This window comes from Salvelinus alpinus, chromosome 14, assembly GCF_045679555.1.
Source record: "Salvelinus alpinus chromosome 14, SLU_Salpinus.1, whole genome shotgun sequence".
NCBI classification, from domain to species: Eukaryota; Metazoa; Chordata; class Actinopteri; order Salmoniformes; family Salmonidae; genus Salvelinus; species Salvelinus alpinus.
The window spans coordinates 34,582,080-34,597,354 of NC_092099.1; the positions used below are offsets into that span (position 1 = coordinate 34,582,080).

General features: G+C 40.5%; 1 long non-coding RNA gene across 2 annotated transcripts in view; it reads right to left on the reverse strand.

Annotated features, from left to right (window-relative positions):
• Positions 1–220: 220 nt before the first annotated feature.
• The window catches only part of LOC139538830 (uncharacterized), a 35,942-nt gene continuing 20,887 nt past the window's right edge, over positions 221–15,275 (reverse strand). Inside the window, exons 2-4 of one of the 2 annotated variants that reach the window (XR_011667817.1) lie at positions 7,155–7,262; positions 6,809–6,966; positions 221–2,592 (exon numbers count right to left, since the gene is read on the reverse strand). This is a non-coding gene — a long non-coding RNA (uncharacterized lncRNA). Of the gene's footprint in view, positions 2,593–3,835; positions 3,903–6,808; positions 6,967–7,154; positions 7,263–15,275 lie in introns of those variants that run through there. The other variant, XR_011667816.1, reaches the window with a different exon arrangement.

Consider the following 15,275-nt stretch of genomic DNA (forward strand, 5'->3'; position numbering starts at 1 on the left):
CAAGAGTATTTTTTTATTTACTAATTGGTGCTGAAAAGGAGACGAATGCATTTAGGCCTACGTAGCTTTCTTCTATTGATCCCTAATATACTGAACCATTCTCTCCATATATTCTAGTGAGCATATTGAGAAAAAAAACACATTTAAAAGAATGTCTTTAGATAAATGTACTGAAAACCCTATGAAAACACCACGAGAAATTCTGTTGGCCAGCAATTGAGAGATTTTTCAGCAGTTTAATTATATTTATTCAGCAGGTGCAAGGGAACCACACCTGCAAAGCCTGTTACACACCTTCATACGGTAATTTGTTCTTAACTGACTTGCCTAGTTAAATAAAGGTAAAATAAAAAATAATAAAAAATGTTTTAAAAAAGTCTGAAAGGCGTGCGTAAGAAAGGCGTACACTTCCTATGTTGGAATGAGTCCTTAGGAGACTGGGAGGGTAAACTAAAGGAAGGTTACACACAGAGTCTGTAGTTATCCCCTGTCCTGATATACTAGTCTCTGTGGGAATGTGTGTGTCATATAAAGGAAGCTAGTTTGATATAAGCCAGTAAATCAGAGCACTGTTGGTAGATACATCACAGTGGGTATGGTTTGGCCATGAGCAGGGGCAGACTGGCTGGTCTGTTTTTAGCACATTGGGCTAACTTGGTTTTTTGGGGCAAAATTATCATTATCTGGCTAAGAATGGGGGCCTCAATTAATAAAATGAGTCATTGTGTTTGATGTGCCAGGGCCGATTTCTGGTCCCAGTCCGCCCCTGGCCATGAGAGTGTGTGTTGATTGTTTCGATAAGTCTGTGCTTGGTTGCACAGGTGGTCATGTTTGTGTGTGTGCATCTGTTTGTCTTTGTCTTCACTTTGCATAATTTCCACTGGGAAATCTACCTCCCACATGCACTGGGAGCAAGGGAAAACGAGGTAGCAGCAGCGAGAGAAGATGAAACACCACAGAGGAAGAATCTCTCTCACTCTCTGTCTCTCTTACCCGCTCTCACCGCCACATTCATCAGTATTGGTTTCAGTTGTACAGCCGTTTTATTGATGCATACCAGTGGCGGATTTAGGTATAAGTGACATGGGCAGCCGCCCAGGCTGGCATCTTGCCGAGGGCGGCATGGGGCGCCCGCACAAAAAATAAAAACGGAATGGTGACATTTGTGCGATCGGTTTTCTATCGCTCATTTGCACGTCACGTCAATGATATCATGTCACCGTGTGGGACAATTAACCTTGTCGGAGTGGCCGCCCTGATTCTAGTTTGTGAGCCAGGCAGGCTACTGCCTGGGAAGGTCTCCCACTCAGAAGTACGAGACGGGGAGGAGGGTGGGGGTAGGTTGACCTCAGCTCTCCCCACTGGAATCCTGAGGTAGGGGGAGCAGGGAATCTATCAAATAGCGCACCTCTAACTTTGTACAGTACTAATGCAATTAGTAAAATCAAGGGGGGCTGAAGGGGGGTTTGCCCAGGGAGCCATACAAGCTAGAACCGCCACTGATGCATACAAACCAATGACTGTAAGAAACACACACACATACTGTGCCCAGAAACACATACAGCAACATGACGTATTGAGAGAGGTGATATGTATGTATTGATAAAACATGACTCACCTCTAACAGTAACAAAGGCGGACAAACACCATGAAATAGTGTGTGACTCACAGCCCAGCAGGTGGGACACAATCTAAAAGCATTCATTCTCTCAGATGGTGTCTGCTCCCTGGGGAAGTAACCCACAGCGTTGGGGAGAATTCCACAAAATACCTTTTGCTTGCTTTCCCAAGAACTGAAAATATCAGTTTCAGGCTGTGATTTACTGATGTTATTGCCATGCAGGCTTTTTCCTTGGTCCTGGACCATCCAGTCAGGCAGGGATCAGGATATGTTTCACAGACACAGGATGCTACTGGATGCTACTGACAAAATCACTCACACACACTGATAACTGATACGGACACATACACACACTGATGACACTTGTTTATGATTAAATAAAGTTTTCCCATGGAGGGAAGGTTCTTTCTGTTCTGATCTGTGTACCAACCGGCATAAGGTTGCTATACATTTTCAAGAGGTCACTATGAACACTCATAGCGGTGCTACAGACACTCATAGCAGCACTATAAACACTCATAACACAGTGTGTGTGGGTTCACAGTGCCAAAGGGAGAAGGTTCGTTCATTTTCATCAGCCCATTCATCTGAAGAGTATGCAACAGGTCTTATCGCTTCACTAACCAATCACAGTCCAGCCTTGGTCATCAGTCTTTATCCAATCACAGTCTGGCAGTGAGGAGATTGTGAAAACAAAGATAATGGCAGGATGACAGATGAAGTGTTGGGTCTCAGCCATACAGGGTTGGGGTCAGGGTCATGGAGTAAGAGCTCAGGGGTCATGGTTGGTGCTGCTCCTGCAAGCTCACTAGTCTGCAGCTGGAGTCCCAGAGGCCAAGCTAGAGCCTGGGTTTGTAGGTGTTTGGTGATGACATTTCTGTGTGTCCGTTGCTCCTGTAGCCCCCTCTCTCCCCTTCCAGAGACGGAGACAGAGCAGTGTAGAGGACCGTAGACGCTCCCTGGGACGGGCTCTGGGGACACAACAAACACTGTCAGAATGTTACACACACACACACAAAGAGGCTGTTATACAAACAAACACACAACCAGCAGTGCTTCACTGGCATAAAGATACAGCTAGATATGCAGACTCACACCAAAAGCCTACAGTTTTTCTACAAAAACATTACTTTTTAACCTAATTCTACAGTGTGTGTGTGTTAATTTGATAGCGCTGAGAAGCCTGTAATTAATGTCACATTTGTAGTTGCAGGGCAGAGGCTTCCCAAAGGTAATTTACTGAGGCAACTGCCTATAGTGATTACACTCTCCCTCTCTCTCTCTCTCACACACACACACACACACACACACACACACACACACACACACACACACACACACACACACACACACACACACACACACACACACACACACACACACACACACACACACACACACACACACACACACACACACACACACACACACACACACACACACACAGCTGCCTCCTTCCATCCCATCCTCCAGACATTAACAGTGTCTCCAAGCCAAGTAATAATGTAAAAAATGCAACACATTCTAAAATAACCCCACTAAAATAAACAACCACTGCTTATTAAGCAAACCATCAAATGTTTTTCAGATGAAACACGTGTGTGTGTGTTTGAGAGTCATGGGATAATGATTTATGCATTCAGAATTTTCCCTCTTAATCTTGACAACTTCTCTCTCTCCGTCTAACTTTGCCTATATACTGACTTAGTGAAATGCCACAGGACACATTTTAAGATACTTATTCTGTAATTAGCTTCTTGAATAAATCATTCAGATTTCTTCTGAAAACTGTGACAGTAGTGTCAGTGATGCTCAAGTTAGTTTGGGGAATTATCACTTAAGTCCTCTCTTTATTTAGATACTGGATTAGTAATGTGTGTACCCTAAAGAGCAGGCGTGTGATGGCTGTCTGTGCAAGACGACCGGGGGGAAGAGGTGGCGGTAGAGCCACGTGTCGACCATCCCAGGGTCCACTGCACATGAGCTCACTGGAAACCCTCTTCTATTCAGCCTCTGTTGCAGGTGGGACAAAAATAAGACCTGCGCCAGCTTGGGACAAATAATAATGTCTAAAGAGAGAAAGATGTTGAGAAAAGTGGGAGTGGGGAGAAATAAGGAGAGGTGGAGTGTGTTTATGTGTGTGTGCGCGTGCGTGTGTGCGCATGCGTGTGTGCGCGTGTGCATATGAGTGTCATGTGCAGCAGTAGGCCCCACCTCTTGAAGGTCTGGATGAATTGCCTGACTGACAGCAAAGACGCCAAATCCAACTGCTCAAACTCCACTGAGTACAGAAAACACGCACACAGCAGTCACTTAAATACACTACACAGGACATACACATATTTATTTATTTATTAGAAATGTTGCAGGATGAAATCTCTTGAGATGCACCATCTAATTTTCAACAGTATATTCAACAGTATATACATATACTGTACACACGAATAGATTGTCCTTTGGGCAGATCATCTGAGCTCACACATAAACACTCACGCACACTCACGCACACAGACCCTTACAAAAAAAAACATGTCAAATAGCTGTTTTCACATGTCGAGCTTAAATTTCACGTGAAACCATATTTTCACATGTATTACATTTTGAATTCACACATTAACACCACCATTTCACATGTAAGGAGAATAACATGTTTTCAACCTCACATGTAAATTGCCGTTTCACGTGTGAGAATCGGATATGCAGTTTCACGTGAAAATCTTTCACATGGGAAAATGTAATTGCAAATTCCCATTTGAAAATCAATCACGTGATATAATCTAATTTTCAGATTCATATGTGAAAAACTTTCACGTGATTGATTTTCACATGTGAACTTGCAATTCCACATGTGAAAATGAAAATCACATTTGCAGTGTCATATGTAAGAAAACTCCACATTTACTCCAATGTTTGTAAACAAAGTAATGTAAAAAAGCAAAAAACTTTATAGCCTAAAAACATGATTAAAACTATAATTTTGATATCATGACTTGTCAGTCCTTGCATTCATAGCATAGTCTATGGATTTGAGAGTGGTTGCATTTCTACAGCCTCATCCCTCAGCTGTTTACAGAACTGTGGCGGGGATAACACTTTGTTAAAGGATTGCTGCTTTAAACACCTTTAATAGAGTCATAGTGTTATTATATGGTGCAATCCTCTAGCGTGAGTTACTTTTGTGCCATTAATATCAAGCAAAACAACTGAAGTCCGGAACAACGTTCTTAGTATTGCAAACAAAAATAATGATATTAAAAGCAAAACATAAACCCAAAAGTAATGATAAGAAAACATTAGAAGGAAATCATTAAATATGAGAGCCAATGGCAGTGGCAAGTGGCAAGAAAAAGTATGTAAACCCAGGAAATACCTGGATATCTGCATAGATTAGTCATAACGTCTCTCAGCCTAACATTCTCCTTCAAAATGTCTTGATAAACTTGGGAATTCATTTTTCCGTCGATGATAGCAAGCTGTCCAGGCCCTGAGGCAGCAAAGCAGCCCCCAACCATGATGCTCCCTCCACCATACTTTACAGTTGGGATGAGGTTTTGGTGTTGCTGTGCTGTGCCTTTTTTTCTCCACATAGTGTTGTGTGTTCCTTCCAAACAACTCAACTTTAGTTTCATCTGTCCACAGAATATTTTGCCAATAGTGCTGTGGAACATCCAGGTGCACTTTTGCAAACTTCAGACGTGCAGCAATGTTTTTTTTGGACAGCAGTGGCTTCTTCCATGGTGTCATCCCTTGAACACCATTATTGTTTAGTGTTTTACGTATCGTAGACTCATCACAAGAGATGTTAGCATCTTCCAGAGATTTCTGTAAGTCTTTAGCTGACACTCCAGGATTCTTCTTAACCTCATTGAGCATTCTGCACTGTGCTCTTGCAGTCATCTTTGCAGGACGGCCACTCCTAGGGAGAGTAGCAACAGTGCTGAACTTTCTCCATTTACAGACAATTTGTCTTACCGTGGACTGATGAACATCAAGGCTTTTAGAGATACTTTTGTAAACCTTTCCAGCTTTATGCAAGTCAACACTTCTTAATCTTAGGTCTTCTGAGATCTCTTTTGTTCGAGGCATGGTTCACATCAGGCAATGCTTCTTGTGAATAGCAAACTCAAATTTTGTGAGTTTTTTATAGGGCAAGGCAGCTCTAACCAACATCTCCAATCTCGGACTCCAGACTCCAGGGTTCACATACTTTTCCTAACTTACACTGTGAATGTTTAAATGATGTATTCAATATAGACAATAAAAATACAATCCTTTGTGTGTTATTAGTTTAAGCACACTATGTTTGTCTATTGTTGTGACTTAGATAAAGATCAGATCAAATTTGATGACCAATTTATGCAGAAATCCAGGTAATTCCAAAGGGTTCACATACTTTTTCTTGCCACTGTAATGGTAAAATATTTTTATAATGCAATTATATAAAACGCCTCTCTTTTTCCTGCAATTTCTCCCATCTTTGGTTATGTTACCCTGGCCTTTAATGTCACTGCCTTTTTACCAGTTGCAAGTTTTGCCACATTAATTCCATCAAGGTCTTGAGGGAAAAACACATGAAAAATGTACATGTGAAACTTCACTAGTGACATGATTTTTTAATGTTTTTTTGTAAGGGAGGGTGCATGCATGCATGCGCGCACACACACACACACACACACACACACACACACACACACACACACACACACACACACACACACACACACACACACACACACACACACACACACACACACACACACACACACACACACACACACCAGGAGCTAGAGGAAGTTTGGTGAGAAGCTCTTGCCTCACATAATAATAAACCTTCTGTCAGATTGTCATTCAGAAACACGCACGCGCATGCAAGTGCATACACTCCTCCCTACCCCCACCTCTTCGCCCCATCGGCACATTGTCATTCAGAGGACAGAGCTAGATGCTGCTCACTTCCCCCCACTCCCTCCCCCTACCAACTCACCCCCATCAATCAGAGCACTGTCACACTGCCCTCCCATTCCCTAACACCCCTCAACGCCATCCTCTTAGTCTTAACGAAGAGAAATCGATCCTGCAACAGTCCCAGCCTGGAAATCTACTTCAATGACGCCCTCTCTACCTTAACTGACGTGACGCACTAGAGCAGAGGGTAATTCTGTCTTATAACTAGGGAATGATTTCTACCTTTGAAAAGGTGTGTTCACTCTCCAGCCAATCAGTAATATCCAGAGCCAAGGAGATACAAAACCAAACAGGGTTGTGTGGACTGTGACCTTTGGCCTCTCTGTTCTCCTCACGAATCGTCTTCACAGTAGACACACCCTCCCGCTCATGCTGTCCAGCTAGAGAGAGAGAAGAGGGAAGAGAGGATACTGATGTATTTAAACTCCTAATTAAACACACCCAGTAAACACTCAGAGAGAGAGGGAGAGACACACACACACAAACATGCACCTGAACTATGTTAGGAATAATACATTCACACAAGTAGGCCTATAGAGTACAGTATGGTGTGTTACTGTAGACCTACCTATGATAATGTGTGCCCCCAGTCTGGCCATGTGTCTTGCGGTCTCAAAGCAGTTTCCCCTGATGCCTCCCGTCACTATACCACCTCTGCCATGTTGTCTGGGTAGCTCTGGAGAAAGGAAATAAATAAAAGTGCAAATAGAATGGAGCAATAAACATGGTGCAAATCTTAGGGTGTTTTTATATACAGTGGGGAGAACAAGTTTTTGATACACTGCCGATTTTGCAGGTTTTCTTACTTACAAAGCATGTAGAGGTCTGTAATTTTTATCATAGGTACACTTCAACTGTGAGAGACGGAATCTAAAACAAAAATCCAGAAAATCACAGTCGGAAGTTTACATACACTTAGGTTGTAGTCATTAAAACTTATTTCAACCACTCCACAAATTTCTTGTTAACAAACTACAGTTTTGGCAAGTCGGTTAGGACATCTACTTTGTGCATGACACAAGTCATTTATCGAAACAATTGTTTACAGACAGATTATTTCACTTATAATTCACTGTATCACAATTCCGGTGGGTCAGAAGTTTACATACGCTAAGTTGACTGTGCCTTTAAACAGCTTGGAAAATTCCAGAAAAATATGTCATGGCTTCAGAAGCTTCTGATAGGCTAATTGACATAATTTGAGTCAATTGGAGGTGTAACTGTGGATTTCTTATTTCAAGGCCTACCTTCAAACTCAGTGCCTCTTTGCTTGACAACATGGGAAAATCAAAAGAAATCAGCCAAGACCTCAGAAAATTAATTGTAGACCTCCACAAGTCTGGTTCATCCTTGGGAGCAATTTCCAAACGCCTGAAGGTACCATGTTCATCTGTACAAACAATAGTACGCAATTATAAACACCATGGAACCACGCAGTCGTCATAACTCTCAGGAAGGAGACGCGTTCTGTCTCATATAGATGAACGTACTTTGGTGCGAAAAGTGCAAATCAATCCCAGAACAACAGCAAAGGACCCTGTGAAGATACTGGAGGAAGCAGGTACAAAAGTATCTATATCCACAGTAAAACGAGTCCTATATCGACATAACCTGGAAGGCCAGTCAGCAAGAAAGAAGCCACTGCTCCAAAACCGCCATATAAAAGCCAGACTATGGTTTGCATCTGCACATGAGGACAAAGATTGTACTTTTTGGAGAAATGTCCTCTGGTCTGATGAAACAAAAATAGAACTGTTTGGCCATAATGACCATCGTTATGTTAGGAGGAAAAAGGGGGATGCTTGCAAGCCGAAGAACACCATCCCAACCGTGAAGCACGGGGGTGGCAGCATCATGTTGTGGGGGTGCTTTGCTGCAGGAGGGACTGGTGCACTTCACAAAATAGATGGCATCATGAGGATGGAAAATTATGTGGATATATTGAAGCAACATCTCAAGACATCAGTCAGGAAGTTAAAGCTTGGTCGCAAATGGGTTTTCCAAATGGACAATGACCCCAAGCATACTTCCAAAGTTGTGGCAAAATGGCTTAAGGACAACAAAGTCAAGGTATTGGAGTGGCCATCACAAAGCCCTGACCTCAATCCCATAGAAAATTTGTGGGCAGAACTGAAAAAGTGTGTGCGAGCAAGGAGGCCTACAAACCTGATTCAGTTACACCAGCTCTGTCAGGAGGAATGGGCCAAAATCCACCCAACTTATTGTGGGAAGCTTGTGGAAGGCTACCTGAAACATTTGACCTAAGTTAAACAGTTTAAAGGCAATGCTACCAAATACTAATTGAGTGTATGTAAACTTCTGACCCACTGGGAATGTGATGAAATAAATTAAAGCTGAAATAAATAATTCTCTCTACTATTATTCTGACATTTCACATTCTTAAAATAAAGTGGTGATCCTAACTGACATAAGAAAGGGAATTTTTACTTGGATTAAATGTCAGGAATTGTGAAAACTGAGTTTAAATGTATTTGGCTAAGGTGTATGTAAACTTCCGACTTCAACTGTACATTTTGGAAGTTAATAGATTGCATTTAGTTAAAAGACAGTAATTGTAATCAGAAGATACTATTAACCTCTCTAGGGTATGTGGGACAAAACGCAGAATAAAAATATAATTCATGCCTTACCTTTGACGAGTTTCTGTTGTTGGCACTCCAATATGTCCCATAAACATAATTCCGTCGATATATGTCCAAAATGTCAATTTATTTGGCGTGTTTGACCCAGAAAAACACCGGTTCCAACTTGCTCAAACGTGACTACAAAATATATCAAAGGTTACCTGTAAACTTTGCCAAAAAATGTCAAACTACTTATGTAATACAACTTTAGGTATTTTTTAACGTTAATAATCCATAAAATTGAAGACGGGATGATCTGTGTTCAATACAGGATTAAAACCAACTATAGCTAGCTTTCTTGTCACGCGCTTCTATCTAGCAGGACACTTCAAGTGACTCTCGTTCAAGATGGCGTTCAAGATGGCCGAACTTCTTCATTACACAAAGGAATAACCTCAACCAATTTCTCAAGACTGTTGACATCCAGTGGAAGTGGTAGGAACTGCAAGCAGGTCCCTTAGAAATCTAGTTTCCCAATGAAAGCTCATTGAAAAGAGAGTGACCTAAAAAAAAAATCTGAATGGTTTGTCCTCGGGGTAAATAAGTTCCGTTATACTCACAGACATGTTTCAAACAGTTTTAGAAACTTCAGAGTGTTTTCTATCCAAAGCTACTAATAATATGCATACCTTATCTTCTGGGGATGAGTAGGTGGCAGTTTAATTTAGGCATGCTTTTCATCCAAAATTCCGAATGCTGCCCCCTACCCTAGAGAAGTTAACAAACAGTCTTCTCATGTGTTCTGCTAGTATATCTTCAACTTCTATGTCTACCTGTTTAGCTAAAATGTAATCCATCATTTAAAGAGATAGATCGTAGTAAACCAACTCTAGGGATAATATCTTGACCTAATATTTTAGCTACCATAATCGTGTCCGCCAAGTAAGTTGGGAACGCTTCTACTCATTTGCTATATTTATCTATTATAATTTTTTTTAAATTAACTAGTTCGTTATCACATAGGCCACAACGTCTTTCCTAACCTGCAGTGTTTCATAACCTGCTCTACCATCCTTCCTCTAACCTGCTCTACCATCCTTCCTCTAACCTGCTCTACCATCCTTCCTCTAACCTGCTCTACCATCCTTCCTCTAACCTGCTCTACCATCCTTCCTCTAACCTGCTCTACCATCCTTCCTCTAACCTGCTCTACCATCCTTCCTCTAACTTGCAGTGTTTCCTAACCTGCTCTACCATCCTTCCTCTAACCTGCTCTACCATCCTTCCTCTAACCTGCTCTACCATCCTTCCTCTAACTTGCAGTGTTTCCTAACCTGCTCTACCATCCTTCCTCTAACCTGCTCTACCATCCTTCCTCTAACTTGCAGGGGTTCCTAACCTGCTCTACCATCCTTCCTCTAACCTGCTCTACCATCCTTCCTCTAACCTGCAGTGTTTCCTAACCTGCTCTACCATCCTTCCTCTAACCTGCTCTACCATCCTTCCTCTAACCTGCTCTACCATCCTTCCTCTAACCTGCTCTACCATCCTTCCTCTAACCTGCAGTGTTTCCTAACCTGCTCTACCATCCTTCCTCTAACCTGCTCTACCATCCTTCCTCTAACCTGCTCTACCATCCTTCCTCTAACCTGCTCTACCATCCTTCCTCTAACCTGCAGTGTTTCCTAACCTGCTCTACCATCCTTCCTCCCTGTTGACACCTGGCTCTGCCCATGTGTCAATATTGCTGCATATCTAAACAATGACTTTGGTAAGATTAGTAAATTATCCTTATGTCAGACCTTATCTTGTAGGATTGCCCCTTTAATTTTCCACATGTCCAATTCTCCCTGGGGCGTTCGTTCTTGGCTATCCTGTAACAATTCTCTGTCAAGTGTCTTATCTTCTTTAAGATTTATCTGTGCTGCTTTGTATTGTTTTAAATGCCTATGTGCTTGTCTGTGTAAATAGTAACCTTTCTCTCCTTTCTTATTTCGCAGGCTCTAGTCAATGCTACTATTTCTGTCCCCTATTTCTCAGTAGAGCTTTACACTCTGCTATCTAATCCTGTTTATATTTTAACTATGCTGGTCTCCACTCAGTAACTGTTATCTACCCATTCTGTGTCACTTCTATCTTCTCTCCTCATGCTACTCCCAAACCATCAAGGTCTCAGAAGTGCGAGGGAGGGCTTCTCCGTCTGCCCTTCCTTCTATCTCTTTCTTATAACAGGCAGTATCAAATATGGGTTGTTTCCAAATATTGACTAAATGTCTCACTGTCTCCCTGTCTGCACTCATGGATTTTTTGAAAAATCAACATGTCCATGGTAGTAATCTCTAAGATTTTTACCTAGTTGCTAAAGTTTATCTGGATTACTCTCAATGATCCTGAATCACCACAGATGTCATATATCCCTGTCCTGTTGGCTTAGAATATGTCCTAAATACTTAACATAAGTCTACCATTATTAAACTTATTCTTGCTAACTTTATAACCTTGTTCAACAACAAAATATAATAATACTATTATATCAATTTCACAGCCTTGTTGTGTTAAATTTCTTACACTGCAAACAACAACAGCTGATTACCTAAGGGAAAATAAAACTTTGCTAGATTACTAAGCATTAGTTAAGCCAAAAGAGTGGGAGTTTCAAAATAACCTTTTGACAGTTTTTTACCCACCTTCGCCCCGTTTTTAACTCATAATTCTCCATGAGAGTATTGCATAAAAAATACTACTACTGGTCAAAAGATAAAACAAAGTTTCAAATTACATAATCAGATCAAAATCCCTACTCTGAAACTCTCCACAAAGATTATTGTACCCTTATGGCCATAGGAAGAGAGACTTAAGGAAGTCTACCCTTAGTCAGAGGTTATGCCCTCTTCTTTCTTCTCATTGGTTCAAATTACAAATATGTCAAAGAACTATAAACTCCATCATAATTATCAATTACACAAATTACCTTAAATCAGTATTACAAATTACCTTAAATTCATTATTCAAATGGCCCTCCCATGAGGCTGATCAGACCACAAAGGAAAGCCATGATAGAGGTAAAAAGTAATACCACCCCTTCAAATAAGTGTTTCTTTCTATTATTAGACATATTAAAGAAACCGTCAAACATTTTCTACATGTTGTATCCCAGGTTCCCAGAACATTCCCTTATCAAAAGAATTCATGTGTTAAAACTCAGAAAATAAAACTTCTAAAATTCCATGTGTGTGTGTGTAAGATATCGTGGCTCTAGAAAAAATGGAAATCTCTTCAAACCCCTAGGTTAAAAACAAACAAAACATTTCCAGGCCTTTTCAATTTGGTAGAAATATGCCTCTATCTCACTCGCTCCCTTCAAGATTACAGCCCCAGAAAACATTCCAAAGAGAGACAATGAAACACTCCTTTTCCCAGGAAAAAAAACAAACCCACACCCACTTGGTCAGCATTTCATTATAGTACACCGATTCAGAAACCCAACCGTTGACTACAAACAAAACCTAATAATAATGATAATTCCATTGTACTCCCTCCAATCATTAGTTTTAAACTTCCTCAATGGTTATATGTACTTGATTGAACATGCGCTACCCTTGGATACAATACTGTACTTCAAATCTATGAAATACCCCTACTTAACATACTACTTGACTAGTTTGGCCCAAGCTTGCTTTGCAACATTAAAACCCATTCATTCTGTCTGCAAACAGTCCCTCAAAGTGCTTGATAGGAATACCCTGCCATTAGACACACACAACTGTGATTAATGTGCGCTGTCCCTGTAAAATAAACTTAACTCAACCTGCAATCCACTTTACTGACCTGGCATTGTTCCACGTAATGGAAACAGATTATAATGTTAGAATACATTAACTTCCTGTTCAAATTCACTGGTGTTACCTAAACAATCAAACCAAGAATCAACAACCAGAAACTATCACAAAACTTTTACGATTCAACTATTCAGACCTGAATCCCTTACAGCCAAATATAGCCCAGTGAGCACAACTAACTCACCTATTCTTTCCAGTAGGCGAAAATATAACCCCTACTCAAACAACGTTCTGCCTTACCTCTATCGTAAGAGTAAAACCAAACTTTTCAACTTTCTCTTCTCTTTCGGCTTCACACTTCTGAAATGTCCAAGACTTAAAAGTAACATGTAAATCGTCAAAATGTATAACCTACATCAGTCAATCCATAAGAATGAAAACAAGTTTCGGTGGGCACAACTTTATCGCAATTATCTCTCTGCTATTATTTAGAATTCATTAGATTTAGGTAACTGTCTCTTCTATGATTCAGTAATTTAAATACAACTCCATTCTCAATACGTTATTCCAGACGTATTACATTGAAATCCCCTCGCTATTATTTAGAATGAATTAGTCTTTCAATTTAACCTAAACAAGCTATTAAAACGTTCAGTTTATATATTAAACAATCACTAACAACCGCCTCTTTCCAGGCAAAACATATCAATAGTTGAATTACAATCAGAATCCCAAATGTTTGTCTATTGGTGCATAGGCTGGGATACGAACCTGGGTCTCCCTTGTGGTAGGTGAGAATTATACTGCTGGTCCACCAAAGATATTGGAATACAGAAGACTCCTCGCAAATAACCCTATTTATAATTGTCTGTAGTCGTAAAATCTTACCGAGTTCTACCGAGACAATTCCCAGAAAATAGCCATAATTTAAAGGTCCAGGCATTTCTCCAGCAATGATTCTCCTTACTATCTCTCTCTTCCTTTCCTCTCTTGACTTTTTCACTCTCTCTATCTCCTACTCAGAATTTAGGAATAATTACTATTGTGACATTTGATAAGTTATTAGGTCTCACACTCACACTCACATTTCCTCGTGCTTCTACACCTGCATTGCTTGCTGTTTGGGGTTTTAGGCTGGGTTTCTGTACAGCACTTCGAGATATTAGCTGATGTACGAAGGGCTATATAAAATAAACTTGATTGATTGATTGACTTGATATCCTTCTTATAACTTTCTCTCACCCTTTCTCTACACTTGCCTTCTTACCTTCTTTTCCGGGCTTCAGACAGCCAGGTATCTAACCCTCGACCCGCTGTTTCCCTTGACTATCTACACATGTCTTATGTATCTACTTTATCATTTATTCAAATTTTTCTACATCTAGACGTCTCTCAAATTCGTACTTCTTTCTCCATTTTGGGCATTAGATTTACCTCTCATCTCCGGTTAATTCCGGGACCTCCTTTGAGGATTTACCTCCCATTATTAGTAAAAACCTTGTTCTCTCTGCTTATTCTCATCCTTTCCACATTCCTAATGCATTTGTGTAATCATAGACTCCAATTTCCCCACGTCCAGGCGACCTTCAAACCCATATTTCTTTCTCCATTTTAGGCCATAATCGATATTTCGTTTATCTTTTAACCCCATACATCGTTCATCGCCCGTAAGTTTTCCACATCCCTTAGAACCTTTACTTCCCATTTTAACCTGGTTTTGTTGTGTTATGACTATTAATTTGGATCTATGATTAGGTTACCTCGTTTTGTTTAATTCAAATCTCTCGCCTCTCCTCCTTTTTGGACTTTATTTCAGTATTGTCTTTTGAATTGGATCTATGGTCAATTCACTCTTGTTAATTGACCATTTGAGTTATTTTGTTCGCATAGAATTACCGTCCTATCTCACAAAACCTATTTTATATCCTCGCCTCTCCTCAATTTAGGACTTTATTTGGGTATGTCTTTTGAATCGGATCTATGGTTAATTTACCACATGTTAATTAACCATTTAAATGATCCTATTTGCCCAAAATCACCGTCCTATCTCACAGCACCTATTTTATATCCCTTGTTAATAACCTCTCTGCCTTTTCTCACAGACCTCAATTATTAAGCTAGTTTTATTTATGGTAGTGCACATGTACCTCAGGTCTTCGTACCTCAGGTCTTCGCGGACCTGATTGATTTCGTTATACACAAAGTATAAACCGTCACGGTGAATCTGTTTAGAATACCTATGTTCCTATCCTTGATTAATTCTAGGTGTTTAGGTGTTTAGGTGTTTAGAATATCAAGTCCAAGATGTCTTAAAATATTCCCCCA